Raw genomic sequence first — 9,802 nt, forward strand, 5'->3', positions numbered from 1 at the left:
ATACCCCCTGTGTTGCTGCTCACTTGGAGCTTCCAGGAGGTCTCTGAGGATGCCTCAGGTGAAACACTCAGTGCTGACTTTCAGCTTGAGCTGATTTCTCCCTGGGGACCCATAGGAGCGGTGTCCTCTTCACTCAGCAACAGTGACATGTTCAGGCAGGCTCAGCGTGTAGGCTGTCATTTCACCTGGCTCCTTTTGATGCCCAAGTTGCACTGCAGCTCGGTGGCTTGTGGGTGCCCCTGCCTGCACACTGGAAGGCGGTGTGGGTGCACAACTGTACCCTGCTGTTCACTGTGACTGACCCCAAGAGTGATGGTTTTGGTAGCCGAGCCCTGTGATGGAGCTGAGGATCCCTGGGCAGCTAGCTCAGACATTGTGGTCCTGATGGTTCTGCTGCATCCAGCCTCAGAAGAGATTTTTACAGTGTGTTGCAAAGTATAGAGAGGTTTTGTACTTTGGCTGTGTTGAATGTCTCCTGAATGAATAACCTGACAGATTTTTTTTTTTTTATTTTTTTTTTTTTAAATCCCACTCACTACTTGCAAATCTGTTTGCAAGCAGCTTGGTTTCTCGGAGGAGGACTTGGAACCATCAGCTGGCTCCTGCATCCCATTTACTGAAGCATCCCTTCCCGTGACTGGCTTTGGCAATGCCTTTTCTCTTGATCAGAATGGGCTTTTTTGGGTGGAGAGAGCAGGAAAAGCTGAGTTTAAAGCCACTTCATTCAGGGGCATCTGCAAGCTTAAGGCTTATGCTGACTCTGTGGCACACACATTCATGGCTGAAGCAAAAGTTGTGTTGAAGTTAGAAATAATCGCCTCTGCCTTTGCATCTGTCTCAGGATTTTAATTGCATGTGTAATCTGATATTGCCCGTTCAGCAGGGGCAAGCACAAAGTAGTAGCTAAATCATCTATCTTTACATGGGTCCTATATATTATAGTGCTATACAGGAGGAAATCATAGGGAGTCTATCATGCTCCTGCTTTTTTTCCTGAGGCTGCGTATAATACGTAAGACATAAACTAAAAGTTGTCTGGTGCTGACACCCTCCGTGCTGGGGGAGAGGCGAGATTGGCATCCATGCTGCCCGTCAGCAGAATCTGGGCACGACAGCGGGCTCTGCTTACGCGGATCCCCTACAAATTCACTTTGTGTTCTTCTCTATTTATAGCTTTCCAATGCTAGCCCATCCTAAAACCCATCATACTTTTATAACTGGCCAGACACAAATCTAATTATCCCGAAAAGGGAGGGAGCAGAATGGAGAAAGCACACAGAAATTTCATCATCCAGCCTTGTGGAAATGTGCGTGATTCAGAGCCCCAGAGCCCTTGCTTTGCAGAGCACAGCTCGCCTTCAGAAGCGCGGCTTCCTTAAGGACACGTTTGTTGAGCCGCTTTTTTTTTTTCCCTGCTGTGTGCACTGTGCTGAGGAACATACTGCAAGTAGTTTATTACAGCTTTCTGTTTAGTTCTGCTGCAGTACAGTAGAAATAATGCAATCATGCCTTAGCTCCATATGGTCTCGGAGGCTGAGAAGCAGAACAACCTTTTGCTTTGCTTGTGTTCTCGCTGCCGGTGCTGGGGAATGCGATGGGGATCACGGGCTCTATCGTTCCCACCCCACCCTCCGCTGTGCCCGCTCCCCAAAGCGCCGAGGCACGCTGGTGGCATCCACTGGTGTGGCTGGAGAAGAAACACTGTGCTTGGAAAACAGCCACCATTCAGCTAAATATTTGTGTTTGTGTGTGTGGGCTCCATATTGAAGAGAGCAGGCGCGATGCTGTAGCCTCTCTAGCGCAGCAGGTCAGAGCATCCGAGCCAAGGATGCCTGCCTGGTCCAAAACACGCGAGTGCCTTCCCTCGTGCTGCAGAAAATAACCTCATGCTGCCTGTTAGCTTTAATCGCTGTGGCCTTTGAAGGTGCTTTTACCCTGTGATCTCATCTAGGACTGTGCGAAATTAGGGGTTGTCTCCTGGACTTGGGAGTCGTGGGTGTGATGGGACCTTCGCAAGGAGCAGCGTGGTGGTAGCTGCCAAGGGTCACCATGCCGGGTGGCGAATGAGTTGGGCGTGAGGACAGCAGGCTACAGAAATTCCATGCAGGGTGCTGGGTGCCAGCTCTACCCAGAGCATCCTGGCATGCATCTGATGCTTGGGTTTATTATTAGAGCAAGCTGCTCCAAATAAGTCCAGGGATAACTCACTCCTCAGCCCAGGGAATCTGTGTTTCAGCTAAATAAAGAATTTAACAGTTCTTTGAACAAAGGGTTGAAAAGTGCGAGTCCAGTCAGGTAAGAAGTGATTCAGTATGCAAAAATGCCTGAAATGCTGGGTTTACTGGGCTGTAGAGGTCGTGAACTCTGCTAAATTCTTCCAGCCTCTGGTTCTGGAGTTCCATGAAGCAAACCTGGGGGAGAAGGAAAACATTCCCAGTGCCCCTGTGGCTCTGCAGAGCTGCAGCAGCAAATGTTTCCAATTACTACATGGAGTTTGCATACACTGGGTTATTCCACCCAGCGCCGGAGGGTCTGAATTTCCTCACTACTGTGGATAGAGTCTGTCAGCCAACATCTACATTCATATAAAAACATAAAATCCAGCTTTGTCTTTCATCATAAAAAATAAACTCTATCCTGCAGAAGAGATGAACAGAGGGAAAGTGAGTGGTGCAGGGGGGCAGGGATGCGGGGCATGCTCAGGACAGCAACCCCTCTGCGGGGAGCTGGGGGGGGGGGGGGCAGGGGGAGGGGGGAGGCATGGCACTGCACAGCCAGGGACGGGTGCAGGGAGCTGTTCCATGCATATAAAACAGCTTGTCTGACTTGCTGCCTTTGAGAGAAAAATGGGACAGAACAGCTCTAACGGTTTCTAAAAGCTACTGAAGCCCAACTCCGCACCATGCGGTTTTCCCCGAGAGGACAGAGCAGTGAACGGTGTGTGGTAGGTGTCCGTCGCACTGTTTAAATACAGTGCTGTGGGGCATGGGCGGTGTTTAGAGAGACCTTGAGGAAAGGCATGGGGGAACAGCTTGAAATACCAGGAAAGCTTTTGCACAAAGATGGAAAGCAGCATGAGAAAGTGACCGTTGCCCATGGAGCTGTGCAGATGGACGAGACCAATCAGCCCAGCTACGACAGTGGTATCGTGCACGTGAAAAATAAGCGAGCTTCGCCTGGGACATGTCAGAGGTGGGGGAGTCTATCCAAGCATTTGAGCAGAGCAGTCCAGCCCTTGGGATGCTGCTTGTCTAAACTCTCTGCAACCCACAGCTATAATTAGGCTGCACGGCGGGTATTTATAACCCTTCCTGAGTGCTCCGATCATGTTTAAAATGTCTAAGTGCAGAGTCATCAGTGAGGAGCATAGAAACTGGTGTCAGAGAGGTAAAGCTCGCCAAAGTAGCTGGTGTGGTGCAGCAGGGTGCCTGGTGCACACAACTCTGACCTGGCTGTCCTGGGCTGGGGGAAGATATGCTGCAGCCCTCGGGCGCTGATCACCACTCTTGCAAGCTTGAGGCAGGATTGGACCCGATACGTGCTTAGATGGAGACTTGCAAGGGAAAGCGGGCGCACTTGAGGGAACAATGTCGCTTGCGGAGTAGGAAGCGTGGTGCTGGTGATCAACCAGCATTTTGCATGGTGCCTGGGTGCAGGACTGACTTTGTGACGGTGTCCCTCAGCAGGGTAGCAAAATTTGGGATGTCAGTACTGAAGTTCCTTAAATCTATGGCTTCTTGATACCCAAGAGGAGTCCACTGCTTAGAAAACACTCGTGCTGTTGGCATCACAGCGGTTTTCACCCTCCTGAAGGGGCTTGTGCTTGATTTCCATTCCGCTTTCCACCAAAGCCTGTGAAGTCAGGAGCAGGAGGGTCTCGAGGGGAGTCTGTGTCTAGTTAGGGAATGGAAAAAGTGCTGACAGATGGGGAAAGGGGCTGAATGATCCTCCACGAGACAGAGAAGCTTTGGGAGGCTGTCAGACTGCTGACTCCCATTTTCCTCGCTTTGCTACTCAGCAGAGCAGGAGAGTGGGCTGTTGAGAGCTGGCTTAATAGGAGAAGTAAGTTACTAGCAACTTTAGGAGCCTAAAAAATAAACGCCAAAAAACCTGCAGGATGCTTATTTGCCTCCAGTAAGGGTTTTCTGGTAGGCACATTGACAAAATGCATGTAGACAATATTCAGTTTTTTACTGAAAAGTGGGAAGGTAGGGGTGAGCAATGGCGAAAGGAATGCCACCTGGCCCAGAAAGTGGGCAGGCACTCGTGCTGGGGGGGTGGTGAAGCCAGCTGTGGGGTGGCAGCCCCCGCTCTGCTGGCACAGCCTGTCTGTGGGATGGGAGCACCCTTCGGGGACCGACTGCTCGGTGATGCTCAGGCGAGGGCCGGCGGCTGGCGGGCGCTCCTCAAGGCACGCTCCCTGCTGCGCTGCTAAATGCCCTGCGTATGGATGAGTGTTTCTTTAAAACCTCTAAGAGTAAGCAGCAGCAGAAGAGATCCTTGGCTGCTTGACAACCTAAATGTGGTAGAAATGCCATATGTTTCTGGCTTTAACCCTCTACAGAACGCCCCATTTTCTCCATGTTTTGATTTTATTTCATTTTTTTCCCACATCAGACTTAAGCAACTCTTCCCATCAGCCCCGTGGCTGGTGGGGAGTGCTCTCCTCTCTAGCCTTTTGTTGCTGAAGCAAATTAAGCAGTGTCTCGGCTCCCTTGCCTTCCCACTTGCTGCCAAGTAAATCCCACAACTTTCTTGGGTGACGACATACATTTGCAATGGTGTTCTACAAAAGCTCCCCACCAAACCAGAGCTGTCTGGCATCCGTAACAAGCTTATCAAAGGGTTTCTTTGCAGGGAGATCTGAGCCCTCCAGGTTTTGATTCATAGCAGGTGAAGGCAGAATGTGCTGAAGCCTGATTGAAATGTGCGAGGTCAACAAAATAGAGCAGAGAGTGCACAATAATTGGGGAAGAAGCAGCAGCCTTGCTTTCTGCATGTGTTCCTGTGATCCCTCAACTGTAATCTCCCATTTCCAAAGGGAAGCCTGTCTTGCATACTTTATTGTAGTGTTCATTTGCACAGGAGGTCTCTTTTTGCAGAAAAGGGAGAAAACACAGAACTAAAACCATCACTGACTTTATTCTCCTGTGTCCTTACATATCCAAAAAGGAAGGCATCTCAAGAGAGGTGGTGGGCAGAGGTATGGTACCTGGCTTTCATTTTAAGGCATCTTGCTTCTCCCAGAATTTGAACATTTTTGCTTACCAAAGTGCTGGTATTTACTGCAGATCAGCAGATCCATGGATGAGGAAGGCAGGGGTTTTCTGTGCTCTTTTGGAAGTTAAAAATCCCTTGAAGGATGAGGCAACAGGGCTGAAATAGCTGGGCTCCCTAAGGCAAAACATATTCACTAGCACAGATTCTTAGCTTGGCTTGGGAGAGTTTACAATTTTGGGCATCTCTGGCCTTTCTCAGAGATTTGGGGAAGAGGTAGGAGGAGTTTAAGTACACCTTTTCCCCAAAGGCTGTAACACTGTTGGAAGCGCTCTGTTCCCTAACATCTGCGCGACTTAAAACCTTCCTTTGCTTTTGAGTGTGTGTTTGGGGGGTTTCCCTTCTCTTCTGCATTCTGTCTCTGAAAGGGGAATAGATTTAAAAAAAAAAATGTATGGAAGGGGGAAGAAATCTGTCCCCTTTTCCCTCCTTCCCATCTGTTCTTTAATCACCAGCTGTTTGTCCTTAAGCTTGGATTACAAGCTCTCCATCAGCCTGTTCGGTACACCACCCTGTGCAGTGGGGCCTTTGCATCCCACATGCCGCATTACATGTGCATTGCCAGCCAAAGGGCCACGTCAATGAAAATCTGGGAGAGATTTTGAGCCCATTGCTGTGTCTCCTGCAGAAATGTTAATTTCTTCTCTCTGCATGCTCCTGCTTGAGGTGCCTCTGCTGGAAATGCCCATGTCATGGGGTGCTGGTCTATGCATCTCGCCCCAGGATGCAAGTGTTGGAGGTCACTGTCTTTCCTTCTTGCAGTAAGAGCGATAAGCTGTCAGCCCTTACACACATGTAGTAAATACTGGCTGTTATGGCAGTGCGTTATTTACTCCGCACCAGGGAGCAGATAAATAAGGCTAAGTTTCAGGCCCACGGCTGTGAGTGATGCCCGGCCAGGAGCCTGAGAGCCGGCATCCCCTCGCCTGCCTTCCCAGGGCTGGGCTGCGGAGGCTGAGAGGGGCTTTGTGCCGCACAGCTGCTCCCCGTGCGCCTTCCCATCTGGGGCGTCTGACTCGCGAACGGAGCTGTGACAAGCAAAGGAGCTAATGGTGCCTGATGGAGTAAGAAGCCAAGAGTGACGCTGGGTTTTTAGGACGGGTGCCAGCTCTGCCTCCATCTAGAAGAGCTGTAGGAGAAGTCAGCATAAAACCTAGGGATTGCTTAACAAGCTCTTTAGTGCTACTGAATGTGCTGAGCTCATCCAGGGAAGCTGTGGGTGCCAAGTCTTACTGATGGACTTAATGCTGTAGGATGGGGAGCCGTTGGTCCACTCCTTCTGCTTCCCGTCTTACTCCGGGGAAAAGCTTGCTGGCCTAGCGGCCAGCCTTGTGCTGACAGAATGGCTACCCTAGACTGGGGAAGCAGCATTACTTTGCTTCCCATCTCCCTGGATGCTTGCTGCTTGCAGACCAGCTCTGAGTGCAGGGACGAAGCAACTCCATCCTTGGCACCACCTGCGCTCTGCCAGGTTTATGGTTCAGACCCCTGGCCGGTGATGGCAGCAGCAAGAAGGATGCGGCTGCCTGAAGACATAGCTACTGGAACCTAATTATCACCAAATCGGATCACTACCTCACTGCAGCCACCAGCCTGATTAACAAACATCCCCTGCCAGATGAGAGCTCCCTCCGTAACCCACACGGAGAGCCTCTGTGCTCCACAACAAAGGAGGTGGAGGTTTAAAGAGGTGATGTCTCTCTGTGCATGTGGCGAATAAGCGCCTGCTAGATCATCATTAGTGATACCAGTATCAAATGTAAACTATTCTTAGACACCTGTGTCAATCGGGGAGGACAAGAAACCAGCAGAAATCCAGGGCTGCCAAACAGAGCATCCAAAATATTTTTATAGATTAGTCTGACTTCTTTTTTCAGAGCAGGGAAAGTTCAAAGGAAAGCAGGGCATGGTAAGCAGCCTGGTACAGAAAGTGGGGAATTGATTGATATAGCTCCGAGTTCATACTTGTACAATAAAAAAAAAAAAAAAAAATCAAGAGGGAAGATGGGACTAAGGTTTTTGGGGCACAGCTTGCAGCAGAAGCATGGCGGGGTTCTCGCTGGTACAGCTGCTGGAGGTGGGATAGACATTGCTCCTGTGTGGGACACCTGGGCAGGTGCTGGACATGGTATTGGATATGTTCAGGTGTGAGAAGGGGAGGAGAGGAGAAATGGGCTCCCCTCGTCTAAATCAAACCAGAAAGGAGTGGTTAGAGGTGGTGGCCAGGGTTGGTTAGTTCTGCTGGACTGAATGCTGGCGAGCTTGGTGTGTGGCTTTAGGCAGGACAGGGTCTGATACAGCCCCGTCCAGCTCTGATGCTGAAGTGAATCTCTGGAATAAGGGAAAATCCTTGTTATCTGAGGCATGCTTACAGCTTGCGCCGTGACCACAGGGTCACCTGCCTCCCTGAGCTTCAGGCAAAGTCTGTGAACAGTGGCTTTAAAATGGGGTCTTTTCATCTCAGATTTCCTGGGAAACCCAACCATGCAAGTGCAAGGAGCTGTTTGGAGTCAGGAGGGCCCTATGTACATTGGTTAATGCATCACCAGCAAACGGAAGCCTCATTACACAAGAGCTAATAATTTACAAGCTATACATTTAGATGTGTGGCTTTAAGTTCCTTACTTCATGCCCCAAGTATGTGCATGGGATTCCTGGCTCTAGCATGGTGTTGCTGGTTCACTCTTTGTCCCCCTTTGCAGAAGAGATTGGCCGTGCAGTGTGTGGCAAAGCGTTGCATAGGCTCACTGCCTCTTTGGTGGTAGACATCAGTGTCCATCTCTGGAAAGAAAAATCATACTGCAGTGCAGCTGCAAGCATGGTGAATCTCCAGATGCTTCAGCTTTTAAAAGCATCTGTCCTTCTGCATATGTGAAAAAGGAGTGAATGAGTAGAAACCTCAGCCTTTGACCTGGAGCAGGGCTTTCAGATGTGATGCAGCAGAAGCCGAAAGCCTTAAACTCAACTTAAAGTGTGTGCTTGAACACCAAACTCATTGCTTCAAGGTGCAGGTTTTGCTCCTGACTCCTAAATCTTCGGGTTTAGGTATGCGGCAATGGGTCTGTTTGCCTTTGTGGGGCCAGAGTCGATGGCTGTGGCATTTCAGTGCCGCAGGCTCGGTCTCACCACTGTTAACGTTGCGCACGGTGCACGCTCCGCTCTGCCAAGGGTGGCCAGTGCCCTGCAGGAGGGGCTCAGCAGACCCTCTGCCCTGCCAGCTCCCCTGGCCTCCTCCTTCCTTCCCTGCTCCCCTCCTGTGCCTCTGAGCTCAGGCCCTGGGTTCCCCTCTGAATTTCCCCTTCGAAGCAGCTATTGATTTTCCTGACTAATGCACTGGGCTCCATTGTGCACCACACACCAAACAAAACAAAGAGAACTCAATCAGCCACTTAAAAAAAAAAAAAAAAATCAAACAAAACCCACTGGCTTCCCATTACAGGCTGGGCAGATCATGCAGTTATAACTTGAAAGGGTTCCCATTGACCCACAGCACTCAGTTAAAATGAAGGTAGCAGTGCAAATACAGGCTGGCGATGCAGGCTCAGGAGAGTTCTTTCCTTACATAAGAAATTTTGCTTTTTCTTTCTTGTTACCTGAACAAAATGCTGCTCTCCTCCACTCTGTGTAGCGTTATTCCAAGCGTACCAACTTTCAGCTCCCTTTTCCCTTAGCTAATAAGTAATCGTGAGGAGGTTTGTGGCCTTGTTTGTTTATATTTGGCCCAGAAAATGCTTTTTTTCCCTCTCCTCCTCCCCTTTCTTCTTTCAGTGAAATGCTTTCTGAGATTTATTTGTAAGCCTGTAAATACAGAGTAAATAGCTTTAATTTAATTTACTGGGCTACTGTAAGAAACTGTATCTGCAAGCAGGAATTCTATCAGCCTCTGCTCGGGAGAGAAGTGTGGATGCTGGATGCATAAATCTTCCCCCCCCTCCCCAAAGGAAGAAGCTGTTTCCTTGCCTTCTGCTGCTTTCTTCTAGGGGCTGCAGGAGCTTTGCTCGCAGGATGCTCTGAGCGCAGGTCAGATGCTCGGTGCCAAATGTGACACACGGCCTCTTTGACCCTGCAAAATGGAAGCTCGTGAGCTGGTCCTTCATGAGGCCCATGCAGTCGCCCCCCCGGCTTGCTTTGAGATGACAGAGGCAGGGAGGGCATTTTCTGCCTCCTGCCAGCCTGCGCTCCAAAAGACGTTGTTTCCCTATTTTCTCACAACTCTTGGAGGCTTCCTGGTTTCTGGAAAGTACTTGGCAGACAGTGCTCGGTGCCTGACTATTGCTATAAACGGTGTCTCTACAGAGATGTGACTGAGGTGCAGTTTTATGAATGGGGAATATCAGTGGCATATGGGAAGAAATGCTGAGCCTAAAATGTTCATGAGAAAAAAAGGGATAGGATGCGAGCTGACATTCAGCAATGGCTGGAATGAATGAGGCTCCCGCCTTACCTTCGGTCTGGATGGGTGCCTGGGTGCTTACAGAGCCTGGCTTTAAGGGACAGCTCTTTTGGTCTGTAGCTTACTACTGCT

At 49.9% G+C, this 9,802-nt stretch overlaps 1 long non-coding RNA gene across 1 annotated transcript; it reads right to left on the reverse strand.

Annotated features, from left to right (window-relative positions):
• Positions 1–5,172: 5,172 nt before the first annotated feature.
• LOC114015459 (uncharacterized) lies at positions 5,173–8,936 on the reverse strand. Its single transcript, XR_003559388.2, has 3 exons — positions 8,871–8,936; positions 7,903–8,058; positions 5,173–5,394 (listed from the first exon to the last, which is right to left on the reverse strand). It is a non-coding gene; the product is annotated as an uncharacterized LOC114015459 (long non-coding RNA).
• Positions 8,937–9,802: the final 866 nt, after the last annotated feature.

The sequence above is a fragment of the Falco cherrug genome, chromosome 17, assembly GCF_023634085.1.
Source record: "Falco cherrug isolate bFalChe1 chromosome 17, bFalChe1.pri, whole genome shotgun sequence".
NCBI classification, from domain to species: Eukaryota; Metazoa; Chordata; class Aves; order Falconiformes; family Falconidae; genus Falco; species Falco cherrug.